The sequence below is a fragment of the Eucalyptus grandis genome, chromosome 8, assembly GCF_016545825.1.
Source record: "Eucalyptus grandis isolate ANBG69807.140 chromosome 8, ASM1654582v1, whole genome shotgun sequence".
Classification (NCBI taxonomy): Eukaryota; Viridiplantae; Streptophyta; class Magnoliopsida; order Myrtales; family Myrtaceae; genus Eucalyptus; species Eucalyptus grandis.
The window spans coordinates 60,663,506-60,683,270 of NC_052619.1; the positions used below are offsets into that span (position 1 = coordinate 60,663,506).

Below are 19,765 nucleotides of genomic sequence, written 5' to 3' on the forward strand. Positions count from 1 at the left end.
TTTGCACTACACTATTGCACACACAATCCGCCGCCGGACCTGGGCCGCATAGGATCATTTAGGATGGTATTGAAATGAATACCACTCCGACCGCATGCTCGCGATACGAGTCACCCATCTCAATCCCGAAGTTTTTTTCATGGTGTCAAGAGTACCCACCTCGGTCCGCATGCTCGCAACCCGGGTCGGCTCTTTGACTAAGCCGGAGTCATGAGGACCCGACATAGTCCACAAGCCCGTGGCTAGTCCGATCATCCTTGTGGCTCCACTTTGATAAGCCTTATAGAGTAGAAATCAAGCCACTTACCATGCGCATGTCCATGTGATTGCCATTAATTTTCCTTGGCGAAGTAAGTCTTCAATCCCTATACTATGCAATTTACTTTTTGTCCATCCATGACAATCTAGGTTAGTTGTTTAATCTAATTCATTTGTCAATTAGAAATAAAATGAGGAAATTACCATACAATGAATCATTTGCAAAAAAAAAAAAAAAAAAAAAAAAAATTTGGAGAATTTGTTTTCAATTCATGTTTAGGAAATTTTTTCTTGTTAGGGTGTCTATCCTTATTTTCCTAGTCCATTTTTAGGAAATGCCCTTCTTGTAAGAACTTTTCTTGAATAAATGAAAAAATGGAAAAATCGATTAGATCATTGTCATGGATCGACTTTCTATTTACCCTCATGCTTACATGTTCCTGTTTATTTGAATTAGGTGATTATGGAATGATCCCGCTCACCCAATTGTTCATGATCAAGAGCTAAAATGACGAATCAAAAAGAGCTTATCTCGTCAAGCAAAAGTGCTGTGATCTATCTTCAATGAGAAATTGTGACTCTAAGGAGAGAGCCAAGAAGACTTTTTGAACCGTATCATTTTCCTGAGGTAGCAAAATTTGATGCCGTCATGAAGAAACTAGTGACATATATAGAGGGAAAAATATTTGACCTGAAGGGTGAAGAATTCAAAGCATAACAGAGAGGCATTTGAAAATAACGCGTCAATTTCCAGTGATTGCGGGCCCATTGATTTGGGAACATACATCCAAAGGAAAAATAGGCGTGGGGCAAGGGATCATTTCCTAGCTGATCTTGATGACATCTCCCAAGAGAAAAGAAGACATTAAGCACTACTTATCCTCTTACTTGTCCCGAGCGATTTCCTTGCACATCTCATTACAATTTGTGTGATGTGTGACACATCTCATTACAATTTGTGTGAGATGCCATTCTCGAAAGCCAAATGAAGTTTCTCATTTCCATGAGAAAATGATGAAACAAGTCAAAAGAAGATCATCCGTCTTGAATGAAATGGATACATTGCGTTCATGAATATAATTAATTTGGGAGATGACGCTTTGTTCTTTTCCTTGCAGATGACGAATTGGGGGCACTACAGATTCTAGTAGTAACATGACTGAGATAAAATCTCGATCCGAGCCAAAATGGTTGTGCAATTTGAATTTACTTTGATGTTGCATAGTATCCTATTCATACACGTTGTTTTGTGCAGGGGCTAAAGCAAGATTTCATCAAATCAAAGATCGGATTTTCATCCTCAATTGATCAATTTGTGTGTTTGTTCCCTTTCAATAGGGGCAATCTAAGGACACCTATTGCTAAGACAGTCCCTTCGTGGGACAATTCCTTGAATGAATGCTTGAAATCATGTTTTTCACACTTATGAGAACATTTTTTTTAGTGTAATAAATTGTTTGTTTGAAGTCACAAGCGTTTTTCATGCTTAAAGTTGCTAGACTCTTTTGAAAGAGAATTTTCACATTGATTTAGCTCACCAATTTCATGTGGAGATTTGGAGTGACTTCAATGCTTAAGAATGCTTAATGAGAGGTATCAGGATGATGAAAGGCAAGCCCTATCTTATATACAGTCCCCTACTTATACACTTGTAAGAAGAGTGTAGAAAGTTCCATATCTACAAGGTAAAGAGTTCTCTCGCAAAAGGTATGATGACTGAAATGATGAGGGGCAGTTCATTTCTCTATCACAAACACTACAGGTGATACATTGCTTAACCCTTTTTTAGCCCCATACACTTGTGGAGATTTTTTTCAAATTATCCCTGTCAAGAACCACCCCACATTGGGGCAAGTTGGAGGTAAGACAGCATCATGAGGTGAGGAAAATGAAAAGAAATTTCTTGTTCTCACTTGCATTAAATCTTCAAGTCGTGCTATTACATTGAATTCATGTGGTAATTTAAGTGCCTTAGGATGACGAAGAGCATTTCTTTCTCTATCCTACATACTTATATCCTTTGCACAGCCCATTTGAGCCTGCAATGTCATTCCTTTAAACCCAGTTGGTGATCATCCCCCACGCTGGGGCAAGGCAAAAGACAGATGAAGACCCTTGAAAGTTTGAGTGTCATTCAAAGTGTAATTGCTCGACGCATGCATAGAAATCAAAATAGAACTAATGGGCATGAAAAAGCAGTGTGCCTGGTAAAAGCAAGGCCAATGCCCATGAAAAAAAAGTGAAGAAAAAAAATGAATGAGAACTAGTGGCATGAAAAAGCAATGTGCCTGGTAAAAGCAATGCTAATGCCCATGAAAAAAAGTGAAGAAAAAAAATGAACGAGAACTAGGGGGATGAAAAAGTAGTGTGCCTGGTAAAAGCAAGGCCAATGCCCATAGATGAAAAAAGAGAGTCAAGATAAGGTGACTCTCAATTGCAAGAATTGAATCCTGATAGAGCAATACTCAAAGAACTCAAAAGTTGAGTTTTTACAATTAATGGGGCATTTCATGAAGACAATCCCCGATGATGAAAAAGAAAACTGGTGACAATGCCAAGATGACACCAACCCTCACCATTCACACACATTTTGAGCCTAATGATCTTTTCATTTCTCAACCCATGAACCAGCCTACGTTACGTCCCTTACAAGTCTCTTCAGATTAGGGCACTTGAATTAACATAGGGGTTCACATGTTTTAAGCATCGCTCGAAGGAGTGCGAGCAAGACTATTTCTTTCTCATTTTGCAGGGTTCTTGACTTGTAAACCCGGAGATGATTGCAAAGCTGTTCTTTCAATTGCTTTGACTCGAAGAGTCCCTTTGTTAAGCCATTGACTAAGCCCACATTACGGTCCCTATTAAAGACTTCTCAGATTGGTAAGGTCGTACCGTTTGCGAGAATACTTGGACCCTTGTTGGTATGATGATAGTGAGACGGAGTGATTCTCATAAAATAGCCTCTAAATGAGAGTGAGTGAAAGTCTTTTCTAACTGAAGGTCCCTCATTTGGTATTCTTAGAAAATCCATGTCATGAGTGAAGATTGTCTTGAATGATAATTCTCTCCAAAAGAGAAATTTGGGTGATGCAAATGTCATTATGCATGAACCCCGATTGAGTTGATGAAAACCTCACTAAATTTTGAAATGTGCATTCTAGAGTAGCTCAGATTGTCTATCTCTTTGATGAATGCATATTAGTTTTTGCTCCAAATCATGTCTGAAAGGTAATTCAAGTTCCTTTCAAAATGTTTCATGATATTAGGAGATGAAAAACCTCCACCATGAGATGAAAGACCTCCACAGGATATCTAAATTCCAAAAGACATATCCCCAAGAATCAGAGATATCACCAGGTAAGTATATCTCTACCATACTCTAAAATACTTGTCATTGTGCAGGTATTCTCTCTCAAGTGTATCGACACTTGACTTGGTCAAGCTATCCAATTATATCGACCTGGCGTGCTTTCATAGCCCAGAGTCATTTTCATCAACTCGGCATGCTTCCATAGCCCGATGTCCCTTATAATTGACATGGCATGCTTTCGTAGCCCAGAGTCCTTTTCATCGACTCGGCGTGCTTTTGTAGCCCGATATCCCTTATAATTGACTTGGAAAGAGTCCATTTTATCGAACCGGCGTGCTTCCGTAGCCCGGATTTCTTTTATCGACCTGGCGTACTTTCATAGCCCAGAGTCCTTTACACCGACACTCAATGGAGTTGTCCCCCAAAGATTTTTCCTCCAGATTCAATCTGATTAAGGCGACCGAAGAATGGTTCGGATCCTGGTCGGATGATTTCTATCGCAAGGCTAGGTGACCGAAGAATGGTTCGGGTCCTAGCCAAGCAAAACCTCAGTCTAAGCGACCGTAGAATGGTACGGGTCCTGGAAAAGCAATTTCCTCATTTAGGTGACCGTAGAATGGTATGGGTCCTGGAAAAATAATTTTCTTCGTCGAGGCGACCGTAGAATGGTACGGGTCCTAGAAAAGCAATTTCCTCATTCATGCGACCGTAGAATGGTACGGGTCCTGGAAAAATAATTTTCTTCGTCGAGGCGACCGTAGAATGGTACGGGTCCTTGACAACACCTATTCAGGCGATCGTAGAATGGTACGGGTCCTGGAAAATGAATCCCCGTTTAGGCGACCGTAAAATGATACGGATCCTAGACAAAACCTTTATGCTGTACCGGGTGACCGTAGAATGATTCGGGTCCTGAGAAAGCAGTTCTTTACAAAAAATTTCTGCCGTACTGGGTGACCGTAGAATGGTGCGGGTCCTGAGAAAGCAGCCTTTTTGCCATACTAGGCAACCGTAGAATGGTACGGGTCCTGGACAGGTAACACCCACTACCTCGAATTACTCTATCATCCTCAAAGGTAAGTTATTCCAAGTAGGTTCATCTATCATTTGCATTAGCATTTCCATGCATCATACAAATTGCATTAAAAAATGGAATTCATGTTCCGACAAAAAAAAATCATTCACTGCATGTGCATGGTCAAAATTTAGGTCTCAATTTATCTTTGAAGGCAACCTCTACGAGCTCACCTTCAAAGAGGGGCAACTGTTGACACCTAAATTTTGGCCAATCCGATCTCATGTGCGAGATACGATTCATCAATTTATTTCCCTAAATTAAATGGACATGGATGATATATTGCTTGATTTGGTGCCGTGCTTTCTTGATGCCTCTATTTGATTGCTCCCGTAAAAGAAAAGCCCAAAAATATTTATTTGAGTTAGGTTAAATGCATGTTAGGATATTAATGGTTTTAAGGTTATGTTGCATGTTTAGGATAGGAAATTTATTTCGAATTTCTTAAATAAAAAGACCAAAAAAATTAATCTAGGATATCATATTTTCTTCTCATTAACTTAAATTGCACGTTTAATTATTTGGCAATTTTAATTTCGAATTTCGTAATAAAAAAAGAAAAAATAGAATTAGGGCATTTTTTGCACGTCATTGCATATTATGGTAGATTGCATTTATTAAGAAAATAAAAAAATCATGGGCACGTCATATAGCGTTAGGTTCATTGAGATGCATGTCATTTAGTATTTTCGCTAGGCACATTTAAATAGAAATTACATGTCATTAGAATTAGGTCATTTAATTAATATTGCATTGCATATTGCATGATTTTCATTAATTAAGTAAAAAAGAAAATAAAAATTGCGTATTAATTAGAAATCATACCTAGGGTTGTTTATGTAGATTTTAATTTAACATTGCAGATGCTTTCGTCGCTTTGAGGTAAGTTTTTGCAATTTATTTATTGTTTATCTGGGTGTTAAATTGGTGGATTGCGCACCCGCATGATCACCTCGCATGTTAGGGAAATAAGTTTAAAATCAATCCAAATTACTTGCCAAACATTTTTCAAAATAAAAAGAAAGGTACCAAAAGGACATTAGAGGAATCTAGTGTAACCAAGTCCCCGTACCCATAGTCTCTGGCTCGTAAGAGTAAGTAAAACTCCCGTTACTTTACTTGGGTTTCTAATCGACCCACCAAAAATAGATTAGTGGCGACTCCTAATTGAAAATCAATTGCATGTTAAGAGAACTTGAACCGAAAGTCGCGAATTGGTATGGGCTTGGGAGAGCCCGAGTTAAGTCTAGGCTTAACAATCCATTAACCAAACTCTAGGTGGTTCACACCCGAAACATTGGTCGCGACAGCAAATGACTACCATGATTTTCGTGATATAAGAGAAGCGATGATATCTCTAAGCTTTTGGCAAGTGTGTTCAAGTAAGGTCCCAGCTTTACTTATGACTTATTTTTATTGGAATTTAGAAATTAGTCCAAACTTTGAAATGGTATTAGGATTATGCAATTTTAATCAATATTTGAGGGGCTCGGTATGTAAAATAACTCTTAAGAAGGACTGCGACGCACGACCTTGACTGAAAGGTTTATGATGGGGTGGCGACTGTTTCGCGTCAAAAGGTCGCACAACAAAATTTTAAAGCTTGGTGACCAAGGCCGTAGAAAGTACTTAGATCATTGAGCAGGCTTGAGCTGCACAACGAAATTTTGAACATATGCATGGACGGGCTAGTCCAACGTCGGCCGGCAGGCAAATCCATATGGCCAAAGCTAGTTCACACACAAGTTCTTTGCGGCCCAGATAATTTAATGGACCCATAGACATGACCCTGGCCAATTCATGACGAAGAGAGATGTGCAGTGCCCAGCAGACACTCAAAATAGCCACAGCAATTCCCATCAAATCCATATATACATGAAGAGTTATTGCCTCTAGAGCTCAACTATCTTCCCTTCTGCAATAAACAGCTCTCCAGCTCTCTTTGCTCTAGAAGTTACAAAATATAATATATCGCGTTAGTGGTATCGCATTGCTGTACAAAGCAATTGGCAAAGCATGTTGAAGAAATGCCGGGCCAGATACATATCGAGAAAAGGAGTACAGCATTTCTCCAAAAATTCGACAGTTCCCTGTCTAGATGGTTTGACAACATCCAAACCATTCACTACGTGGACCATGGGGACTCTCTATATTAATTGAACCTTCTCTCCGATTGTTCCCACTTGGCAAACTTTCTTCGCTATGGCCGTTCATCCCTCATCGGATATTACCCTTCCAATTGCCAAGTTCATGGTTGTTGTCAATTTCCTTTTTGAAAGATGAGGCTTGATCAACTCCACCAAAATTTGCTGGCCAGTTGGACAATTTGCATCATATGCTCTCATTCTCATCAAAGCTCACCTAACACAATCCTAAAGTTCCATAAATCGCTCTTCACATACAAATGACCTGTTCAACTAGAATGATGTTATACTCTAACATGAGTTTGCTAAACATGAATTTGCTAAACATGGCTTCGGGCATGGTCAAACTAAGGCCAATGTTCAATGTTCTTGGCAATGATCAGCCCAATCAATTCACAAAGCCCTTTACATGACGTGCCTATATACTCAGGCGCCACATTGCCATTAGTTACAATAACTTATGTCTATTACATGCGATCTTTCTTCATCTAGATCCTTTCTTACCTACCCAAAAATCTATGAAATCTCTATATTTATTATACCTGTTAAATTAACCTTCCATTACTGAAAATCTACTCCGATCCACAGAGCAAAACGAAAAGCATATTGAGAAAGATTGAGAAGAAATTGGAATATGTGAAGAGAATATTTTCGGAGTTATGTCCTAAAGATTTGAAACTTGACAACCACAAATACATCTAAGGTTTCACAATTAATTAGCTATCCAGGACATTTCTTGACTATTTGTCGAACCGGCAAATGCCCAAGTGCGCGAATGGGGATGATGTCTAGAGCTCTTGACTGGAGAATCGAGGGTGGCAGAAAATTGGGGACGCCGTTATTGTTTTAGTGACGCCCCCATAATAATGGTGGACGTTATTACTTTTGGTGGTACAAAAAGTCAGTCAGATTGATGCTCTCTCGTGGAGAAGAACCCTAGGAACTATCAAACCGCAAGCCGAATGTAGAAATGGGATGGCCCGTACATCCAATCAAGAACGTTCCCACGTGTGGAACCCTTTCAAAACAGACATAAAATCTCGCATTTCCACACGACGATAAAGTGAAGAAGAAAGTGTCCAGTACAAAATCTCAGTCGGGGAATCTTTTGACATGTTGCGGCAAATTACATTTCGATTTTCCTGATTGTTTAGTGGACATCATAGCTAAAAAGCCGCGCCGACCGTCCATTAAAAAGTCGCAGGTGTCCCCACCTCTCTCACCTGGTCAGGGTTCAGCTCCCTTGGCTGCTCGCTTTGCTCATGCTCCCAGGGGAGACGTAGCTTTGCCTCTGGGATTAAAGAAACAAAAAGGGGAAAAGTTTATGAGATTGGCTCAATGATTAAGGGTTTTGATTTGGAAATAACAGGCGTTATGTTTACTCACCATATCTCCTACTTTGAATAAACTTATGTTTATTATGCATATGTGGATAAGCTTAGACGAAAGATTTAGATATCCTGCAAAAAAAAATAATAATAATGACATTGCGAATACCTGAACTTTTACTCATTTTTTAATTAAGTACCCAATTAGGTATCTCAACGTTTTTAAATTGGGCTAAACACAGTGCTTCTGTTCAGCAAGGTGCCATGTCAAGTGGTTTTCGCTGATGTGGTTCGCTTGCACAGAAAAAAAAATTGTCCAAAAAATGCCAAATTCATTGACAACTCATATTATAATCAATTTAGGGTGTGTCTATTTTGTATAAAATTTCGTATAAATTTCATGATAAAGAAAAATACTTTACTGTAAATATCAGTTCAATCATTTTGAAGGAAAATTTTTAGCTCTCATTTGTTTGACGGCATACCAAAAATGTGTGACTGCAAACGCATTTGGATGGTGGAATCTCGTTTGGAATAATGAGTATCGAAGAAGGTGAAGAAATTGGAGTTCGTTGAGAGATTTATTATGTTTGGAAACGTGATCTTTTTCTATTTCAAAAGGAGAAGTCATTTTCCCAGTTTAAGGGACGGTGGGGACTTGACGTGGGCTCCAAAGGATCTAGACCCGCCACTTGCGTATCTGGCGTCAATGTCCCTCTCTCTCTCCTCTGTCCCCCATTACAAGAAGCATCGACCCAGACTCTCTCCTCAGTCGATTCTCAGCGACTTTCTTCTCTTTCACGTCCTCTCTTCCTTCCGAAGACGCCAAAGTCATCCTTGTACTCCGTTCTCGCCGTCCGCCATCTGAGCTTTTGGCACTGCCACTTGTCCGATGTTTTCGGATGTTACAAGGTCAAGTGATTAGTCATGTTAGCTTCTTAAATCCTGAAGTTTTCTTGTTCTTCTCTTCGCTACGTAGTTATACGAGAGCTCAACCCAAATATGATCAGTCGGGGCGCTTTCGGTATGTAAGAGCGTCAGCTCAATCTCCCGGTCCTCCTTGTCAAATTTGACCAAAGCGGGCGATAGCTGATGCAGCTGGATTCTGTTCATGTTCATCTTCTCTTCTTTATTGTATTTTGAAAGAAAAACGCAGTGGCGTTTGGTAGGTCCCTGCGAACCAGCCCATCTTGTCCTTTTGCGCACGCATTTGCCATATCATTTGTTTATGTTTACAACTATCGTTTTGCATGAAAAGGAAACGCCTTGAGAAGAACACTGGAAGCTGTTAAAATTGCTAAGGAAAATACTTTATCACCCAAAAAAAAAAAAAAAAAAAAAAATTTATTTTGCGATATCACATCACTATGGAGGAAACAAATATAATATTTAATTTTGAAATATTCTAGAAGGGGTACGTATGTGAATCGTCACAAAGATTCAGAATTGATAACACGGCAAAATATAATAATTTACTAGCACTTTGGAATCTGAGGTCGAATATTCTTACTAGCTGAGGTGCATATGACTCAACAGAATTGAGTTTTTCCACGTGAAGGAGAATGACAGGAGAAGGATTAATAGTTGTACAGGAGATTTTCATCGTATCATCTTATCTTTAATATATTTAGGATTTCAAAAATATTTGTTCTTGTTGTTAGTTGGAATTCATTACTTTAGGGTACGATCATCATTTATTGTTATTATTTCCTAGTTTGAACATACTATCTTTAGGTGTTTGTCGTTATAAATGTTGCTTTAACTGCTCATGTACTACTGCTTTTGATTTTATGCAGAAGTTAATAGACTTATAATTTATGGAATTACTAACTGATGCTCTTACTCACTTTGCTTTACTTTATCACCTTTTGAAGGCTTAGTGCCCTGAACTCTCTCAGCTGCCAGCTTTGCTATCCCGAATTGTATTTGTAATCTAAGAAAAGGTGCTGATTAGATTTATGTTTGATCAACAAATAATGTGACATCCATGCATTAACTCACTAAGGTATCGTCCGCTTTGACTAGTCAATTTTGTCCTTTGGCATAAAAGCGGGCACCTTCTTAGGAGGTTACCCATCTTAGGAGTGCTCTCACCTAAACACGCTTAACTTTGGAGTTATTAGCTCTGGAATTCCAAAGTGAAGCATTGATACATCCCATTAGTTAATTTCAGTTTTCACATATATATCTTACAATCTCTTTCCCCATTCCATAAATTAGTTCATTCCTATCCTCTTGCCATCCTAGAAACCCGCCAAAAACCGATTACTGTTCAAGCCCTTGGGCCTTGATGACCACACCTCGCTCTTGTCAAACCAAGTCCTGACAATTGCTTTCTTTTTCAATCAGTGAATCTTATGTCCTTATGTTGGTATGTACCACATAAAGTCTGCAAATATAGAAACATAACCAACAAACTAAGTAAATGAGAAGGTTTTTTTGCATCCTTGGAAATTAATCGTGCTGAAAGTTCTTGATCTTATGCTATCCAAAAAAAATGTGTTTAGAAAGTAGAGACATACACAAATTACGTTTTTTTTTTTTTTTCAATTTGTAAATAGTATAGTTTTTTGTTTTCTAATGACTCAACTAGTAATTAAAACTCATACACACTAATCACATCTAGTGTTGTCTGACCTAATCGACAATCCATATGTATGTATGTGCAATCATCTTTCTATCTAAACGAACACGTGGTCCTTTTAGTGGTACGATAATAGACAATACACTATAGATTGAGGCTCTGTCTTTTTGGCTAGATATGGATGATTTTTAAAACATTTTCCAAAAAAAAATCACTTATATCATTTACTAAAATTAATGAACGAAAAATATTTTTATCATTTATAAAAATGTTTAGATTTTTAGCTTTTAATCAAATAGAATCTAAATGGCGTTTTGTAAATCATGTTGACCTTAGGGTGAAACATATTTGGCTTTCAATCAAGTACCAAGATGTCTCATTTTGTCGGGGCCCTCAACGCGCTGAATCAAGTCTCACTAAAACTATAAACATTGCAAGTTGGAGAAATGTGGAAAGAAGAATAACAAGCACAGCCTCATCCTCCTCTTTGCTTTCCTATCCACGAACGACATTGTGTTGAGTGAATTTTCTGATCTATCAATTGAATAGAGACTACCGCCCCATCAATCAAAGAACTCATAAGAAAAAAAAAAGATTGGTACAAATTTATGCACCAAGGTCCATCTAAAGGATACATGTATAGAGAGAGTATTTGATTTGAGATTATTCATGTTAGAATTATAGAAAAGTGAAATCGTCGTATATTAAGAATTATATGTGCAGTGTACATTTGATAATCAGAATGCAAACAAAAGATGTCTGTTGACTAATCGAAGCTATACACAAAATGCTCACACTACATTACAAAACTCCTGTCTATGTAACTCCTTGAATAAATCCCCAAAACCTCCATTCTCTCTCTCTCTCTCTCTCTCTCTCTCTCTCTCTCTCTCTGCACGCGCACTTGAGGACAAAAAGAACCTAAGTCGTACCAAAAAGGGTCGCAAGACTTCACTTGGAAGAGCTCTCTCTCTCTCTCTCTCTCTCTCTCTCTCTCTCTCTCTCTCTCTCTCTCTCTCTCGAAGAACCCTTCATGCCATAACCTCATCGCCATTTTCCCACTCTCCCCCTGTTCGTTCTCAATCACTTCTTCCTTTGCCTTTCCTCTGTCTTCTTCTTTCTCCTCCGTTTTCATCATCGCCGCCATCGACTTTTTGGCAGGGCAGGTAATCATTTTAGCTTCCCCATCCTCAGTTTTCTTGTTCTTCTCTTAACTGGGATGATCATCTGAGCTCTCCATCCAATATGTATATCTTTATTTTGAGTTTTATTTTGCGGGTAAATCAGCTCAACAACAAGTCCAAGAGAGTAAAAAAGGTCCATAAAAAGAAGATGGTGACGGAGATCATCAACAAGGTGCTGAGGCTACTGATGCAGATGATGTGGAAAGTGGTGAGACCCGAGGATCTGAGACTTGGAGATCACATTTATAGATATGGGTTATATGGCTTCTACAGCCATCATGGTGAGTCCCCATCATCTTGTTGATTTTGCACTACTCCATTTTCCGCCTTCTTGTAACGGCCAATCCGTTTTCCCAATGGATGGTCTACTGATATTGAATCTATTGTTAAAATAACAATCTATTTTAGACTACAAAAAATCAAATAATAAGTCATTATAAATTGTTGTGGGGCCCATTTCTTTAGGAATTTGTAGCTCACAATAAACTGCTATTCTCATAGTAAACCAAAGACTGTTATACTAGCAAAGCTCATATTAAAACCACCAGAGAATAAAATGGCTACAAAGATGAGTACTTGTAGCAAATCCAAGGATGAGCCATGACTAAACATAGGTCACCTTTCGAGGTTCCATCAGTGTTGAGATTAATCCATCCCCCGGTTGCACTGTCCTCCCATTTCCTCTTCTTTTATTTCAAGGCAATTCATATCTAGATTCAGTCCCATATGCCATCTCGCCAGAGAAGATGGCATGAAAGGTTCTAATAACAATATTGAAACCCCAGGTTCTTGGTGGAGAGAGAATATTTTCCCGGAACATGGCTTCACATACCCCAACCAATCAACCGTAAAAGAGCGTAATGCTCAGCCATGAAACATTAATAAAAATCGTGTTTGTAAAGGTCTGATTGGAAGCACTCTCTCCATAAAATTGATTATGATGTTTTTCCATTCACAACGAATGAGACCGTACTGATTGTACTTAAGAGACTACAATGGCCACAAAATATGTAGCCGAAGAAGCTATAGTTTACTAGAATAGGCAAATGGTATGAAGAAGAGTCAAAAGCAAAACAATGTTACGTAATGAGAATGAAATGGAGAAACTTTATCATTCTGTCGAGGAAAGATCGTTACTGTTTTTGTCGGGCAGACTATATTAATTATTTATAGTCAGGAGGCAGGACACGAGCAAACATAGAGATAATGCTCACTTAATTGATTTTGATTGGAGCATGTCTTCTTTCGGACCATGACTTACATGGCTAGGTTTTAAAAATAGTGCTTTTCGAAGAATTAAATTACGAGAAATCCAAAAACCCAAAACCAAGATCAAATTCAACGCCTAACTATTCAGTTAAACCACCTTCACCCAAAAGTTTAAGATAATGAATTATGGGTCAATTCGCATATATTAATTACTTTACGTCACACCAATTCTCTAATGTAGAACTTTTCTAAATAACTCACACGTGCATCTTAACAATTTTCTCCTCATATATATAAGTCTACACTCCTTTAGTTCGGGTATCTTACTACATTAGTGTGTCTCAATTTAAATCTCCACTTTGTTGCCTTGCGAGGATCACAAAGATAATGCTCTTCTTCATCCTTGGTCTCTTTCTCTAGACTGAACTATGAAGGCTACCATCGGAACAGTATTGCTACACCAGAACGCCCACCATCATGCCATGCCTCTTTTGCTAGACCCAACCATGAAGGCTGGTCAGAAACCACATTGCTCACGAAATTCTTTCCTTAAGATATTTGCCAAACACGATACACATTGAGAGTAGGCCATTAAATAACCATCGGCTCTACTACTGTTTTTTATTGGTATGCAAGCAAAATTTTGATACCTTCACTTGAGAGGATCTCCAAGAGAGAACCGAAACTTAAGCCCATCAACATATCCAATTAGATTCACCTTTACTCAAAAACTTAAGCCAATAGTTTATAATCTAACTACAATATATTAACTATTACACACCATATCAATTCTCAAATTTATGACTTTCACGACACTACTTACATGTGCATGCAACATGGCTGCCGAGAAGCTCAACAACCCCAAAGTCCAAACTTGTTCTAAATGTACATCCGCGATTACTTGGGGGAGATGATTTTCTTTTCCTCTCTAGATTCTGTCCTCGCTTTTAGTGCGTGGAATTTGTGTCTTTCCTTGGGTGGAAAGCTGGAGTGAGAATTCTAGAAGCTGAGCTGGAATCACAACAGTTTTCATTTATAATTAACGGGCCAAACAAAAGATTAGACATTCATTTAGATATCTAATCCTTCTTGTGATTATCTCTAACATGTTCCTAAGCTCACGCCAGAATCGTTCCTAACCAAAAGTTCATATTCATACGTTTGAATTAAACTTTGATTCTTAATCACGTTCCACACACATATATATGACAGGAATTTATGTCGGTGATGGCAATGTGATTCACTTCACTCGAACACAGAGCCGAAACAACATATTCCCAATCCTGTCCAAGCCTATCCACAAGCAAGAAATTATGCCTCCCTGCCCAGAATGTGTATACCAGGAGACCATCAAGCGTGGGGTCATCAAAACTTGTCTAGATTGCTTCCGGCGGGATGGTGAAAAACTCCAATCCCTTCACCGTTATGAATATAGGCGGCCACTACTAGATATTAAACTCACAAGGCGAGGAACTTGCACCACGTTGCCCGATACCAAATTACCCCATCAAGTTGTCGATACAGCTTGCAAGCTTCATGCTAACAATGCTTTTGGCAACTATAGTCTCATCAACAATAATTGCGAGCATTTCGCCACATTTTGCCAGACCGACATTCGTGCAAGTGAACAAACAGCATTTGTTAGTGATTGTGAGGGCAAAATTAAGGAAGCTAAAGAATGGACCAAGAAATTGCTGCGGAGAAACTGAATTCCACTGATCCAATCTTACTCCAATCTTGTATTTTCTGTCTGTTTGCTTTTTATAAGCAACTACTCGTTGGCTTTTGTTGTTCCGTGTGACCATAGGCCTACGGTCATCCTAAGTCATATATGTTGATGGAATCCGTCATTCTAATATCACTTATTTATTATGATATTTGGTGAAAAAGGAAATGTTCAGGTCCACATGAAATTAATCTATCAATGATAAAAGAGTGAGGTTGTTTAGTTGGGTTTGTCAATGACTCGCGGGTTAACAAGTGTCCAACGAGAATTCGCTCAGCACGGCTAAGTGTGGACTGATGCATAACCGATCTTCTTCGTTCATAAACTGTCTAGTAAGAGCATGTCATGGAGATATCTTTTTTCTATTCATGTCATTAGAATTGCATATAGGTTGATTCAATTTAATCTAACATGGTTTGCATGTCATGTTAGATTAGTTCATGATTCTTTTGCCCACCATTAGAATTATATCATATACAGACTACATCTGCCCCACCTTTCATTAGTCTAATTCATGCATGATAAAATTATAATTCATGTAAACATAGAATCTAGATCAAAATATATTCATGTTAATTTAAAATTGTTAGCATATGTTTCACGTTAATAATTAATTCATGCATGATGTTGCATGCATATTTTCATTAGTGGCTTGTAGTAACTCTATTAAGATAGAACTTTGACTTGACTTACTTAAGTTTTTTAGGTTTGATTATTATCTTGCACTTTATTCATTTAATTTTCTGAGTATTAAATTCATGGTTGCGCACCCATATTATCATCCATTGCATTTTAGTGGTTTAAGATTAAAATTGAAAAAGACTAATTGCCAAGTATTTTTTGAATAAAAAGAAAAGGTACCGAAAGTCGTTAGATTTATTTAGTATAATCAAATTTATGTACCCATCAAATCTTTAGTTCACAGAAGTAAAATGTGTTGAGAAAACCTCCTATATATTTTGACGTTGATAAAATTATCAATGATTTATATCAATCTTGATAAATGCACAAGTTGTTTGTCTTTCAGGTAATATCCATGTTTAAAAGGACATTTGATATGATCAGTGAAAAGATTTTGAATTAGTTTTGTTTACTTTAATTAAAAAAGAAAAAAAAAACCTTTGCCTGCGTCCCCACCCTCACTTGCAACCCAAACACATAAATTTTCCCCCTGGAGTTTCTCTGTTCCTCTTAATGCTAATGTGCAACTAAGCAGGTCCAGAATTCGCTGAATAAACAAAGAGGAAAAAGCCTCCCCCATGGTGTTGAAAATTTGCAAAAATCCATCACAAAGCGAACTTTGGGTTGAAAAGCGGTGAGGGCACTTGTGTGACATGTCATCATCCACATTCGAATCGAAATGGACGCACATGGCTGAGATGATAATATTCCTTTGTGGGACCTCAAAACTTTAAAAGTCTCTCTAATGAAGCACAACTAATTAAAAACTTTTTACCAAAAAAAAAAAACTAATTAAAAAAGTGAGTTTTTGAAATATACATGATCTTCTTCGTCATCAGGAAATGGTGTTTTAATGCTGAGGTTTTACTTTCTAGACTTTTATCTTTGTGAGGATCAGGTCTTTAATCCCCATCATGTTACGTCGAACTTTCCTAATTTTGGTCTATGATCTCTCAACGGTAATAGCTTTTTCTCTCTAGTCTTTCTATCTTTCTGAGGATCTGGTCCTTGAGGTAGCATGTTCTGAACTTATTGGACTAGGTCGAGGAGAAACTATAATATGTGAAGAGAATGATTTGGAGGAGTAATGCCCTCAAGATCTGACTCTCGATGATCATATGCACATTCCGGAAAAGGAAAATTAGTTGAACTGATGCTCTCTGATTTATAAAGACCACAAATTATCAAACAACAAATAAACCGTAGAAAATTAAGTAGAATAAGGTACAATTGTATATGTGTCTAGTTCTATCACTATCTTAATGTTTTCAAGCGATCGAGTGAGAAACGATTTGTGTATTCTTATCATGAACTTGGATGGAGTACATTAGAATCAAAGAAAGTTTTCTCAATAATTTATGCTTAAATCCATAATGAAAATGCAAAACACTTAATTTCAATGATTCTAGTAATCTATTGAGTCTTGTCTCTATTTCATGGCTCATCGCCCTCGTCATTTATCAAGAGTCCCAGTTCACTTTTTTTTTTTTTTTTTCTTGAGAAATTAACCAACTTTCATTTGACCAAAGAGAAAACCTAATATGACGTTGACGAGTGAGTGGGCCCATGGATAATGAAGAATCATTTCATAAAATAAAATCCACGAAAAACAATCGCCAAAAGTGGCTTTTGCTTTTTTGTCTATTTCCTTTTCTTTGGCCCTCAGGATCACATTGCTCAGTCTTTCGAATTAACATTTCTTGTGTGATCTGGTGAATTAATGATGTTTGTAAGTATGAGTTAATTAGAAACCTATTCGAAGGTCGAACCTTTTCTCTTCCCCCAATTCTATCTCATCAATGGCAAATCCCACATCTTATTTTTCTCAATATACTAATTAAAAGATTAGTAATGTATATTGAAATATCCCATATCACTTGACTATGAAGTTTAGGGAAAAGTGCCAAAAAAGTCTTAAACCTTTTGTCATTGTGCCGATTTAGTCCTAAACCTTTTTTGGTGCCGATTTAGTCCTAAACCTTTTTAAGATGTGCCAATTCAGTCCTTTCCGGCTAATTTGGCTGGATTTGCTGACTAAACGTCGGCCGGCTGATGTGGACAACTTTTAATAATATTTTAATATTTTATTTTATTTTATTTTATTTTATTTTTATTTTTATTTTTTTATTCTGCTCTTCTTCCTCCAGCCCGATCGCCGGACCTCGGTGACCGGCCACCTCGCCGGTGGCCGCAGGGCGGCCTCGTGCGGGGCGGGTGAGGCTCGCCCTCGCCCGCCCCGCGCGAGGCCACCCTCGAGGCTGGGTGGCAAGGGCGAGCCACGCCAGCTCGCCGGATATGGCGGCGGGTCGGTGAGCGCGGTGGACGGCATCGGGCAGCAGCATTGCGGCGGTGGTCTCACGTGGCTAGGGTTTCCTCGGCTTGGCCGGGAGAGGACTCTCTCTCTCTCTCTTTCTTTCTCTCTCTCTCTCTCTCTCTCTCTCTCTCTCTCTCTCTCTCTCTCTCTCAAGTCCCGCCCGGATCGAACGCCCTCGGATCTCGAACCGAATCCTTGAAGACCGCGAGCTCCGGCTGGTCCGACCAACGCAAGGCACAAAAAGGACCGAGGCCTACCGAGCTTTGACGCTTGAAACCAAGCGCGCCGTAGGCCGACGGCCGCGGCTTAGGTGGGTGGCCGGCAGTCTACCCCTCCGACTCTCTCCCCCGCTCGAACCCCTCACTCGCCGATCCGGCAAGCGGCGGGGCTCGCCCTCGCCGGCCATGGGCGAGGCTCGACCCTTGCCGGATCCAACGGGCGAGCCTCACCACCCAGGCCTTGAGGGCGGCCTCACGCGGGCGGGCGAGGCTCGCCCCTAGCTGAATCTAGCGAGGTCGAGCCTTGCCGACCATGGACGAGGCTCGATCCTTGCCGATCCGGCGAGGGTGAGCCTCGCCGCCCGCGCAAGGCCGCCCCGTGGCCATCGGCGAGGTGGCCGGCGAGGTCGACCTCGACCTCACGGCCGTCGCCTCTAGCCAATCGTCGAGGTCCGGCGACCGGCTAGAGGAAGAAGAGCAGAATAAAAATATAAAAAATAAAAATATTCAAAAATATTAAAATATTATTAAAAGTTGTCCACGCCGGCCGGCGTCCGGTCGGCAAAAATCTGGCCAAATTGGCCGGAAATGACTAAATTGGCACAACTTAAAAAATTTTAAGACTAATCGGCACCAAAAAAATGTTTAGGATTAAATCGGTACAATGACAAAAGGTTTAGGACTTTTTTAGCACTTTTTCATGAAATTTAGATCTCTTACTATCTATCAATTTAAGTTTTTTTGTTGGACTTTTCCAATTATGTATCAGAGTTCAGGTTCTGCTCCAATTTATTTTGCATTTGCATCCACGTTGTTCATCAAATTCCACGTATTATTCCTAAATTGACTTGCTCATGAGATTCCATGTATCATTTTTAATATGACTTGCTTGTGAGAGGAATGGATTTTGTATGTTTTTTATGCACAAATGGTTTCTCTCTACTTCTTCAATCAATTCCATATAATTTATTATCAAAATGGAGACATACGAGATGAAAGAATTAAGCTATCTTATTTCAAAGACAACATATTTTGGTGGGTAGGCAATGAGAGAAAAAAAAAATTCTTAACCAAAATATTCAACGTCACCTATCAGTTTTTAATTTCTTTTTTTGAAACTTTCTGACAGGATGAATTAATGCTAATTGATGCACTCAAATCTTCTTAGTGGACCATTATATGGCCTTTACTTATGCTTAGTGCCTCGGTTCGATTAAGTACTGTAGTTCGCTTGCCTCGCGATGAACTTGTTATGTTCTAGTAGAAAGACATATAATAATAAATTTCTTCCTTGGCCTTCCTCCCCAGAATGTGAGTAACAGGCAACTAATAAGCGTGGAATCATCAAAACTTGTCTCAGTTGCTTCGAGGGGGATGGCAAAAAACTCCAATCCCTTCATTATTATGACTATGGGTAGCCAGTACTAGGGTTTAAGCTCACACAGCGAGAAATATGCACCACGTTATCCGGTACCAAACTGCCCCATCTAGTCGTCGAAACCTCTCACAAGCTTCACGCTAACAACGTTTTTGGCAACTACAGCCTTGTCAACAACTGGAAGCGTTTTGCCGGACCGACATTCCTGCAAGTGAACAAACAGCATTTAATAGGGAATTGCAAGCATAAATTTATGGAAGCCAAAGAATGGACCATGACGTTGCTGCAGAGAAACAGAGTCCATCCGATTCAGCTTTCCTCCGCTCTTGTATTCTCTGTTCGTTTTCATAAGCAGC

At 39.0% G+C, this 19,765-nt stretch overlaps 1 pseudogene; it reads right to left on the minus strand.

Annotated features, from left to right (window-relative positions):
- Positions 1–6,853: 6,853 nt before the first annotated feature.
- The window catches only part of LOC104417629, a 34,367-nt pseudogene continuing 21,455 nt past the window's right edge, over positions 6,854–19,765 (minus strand).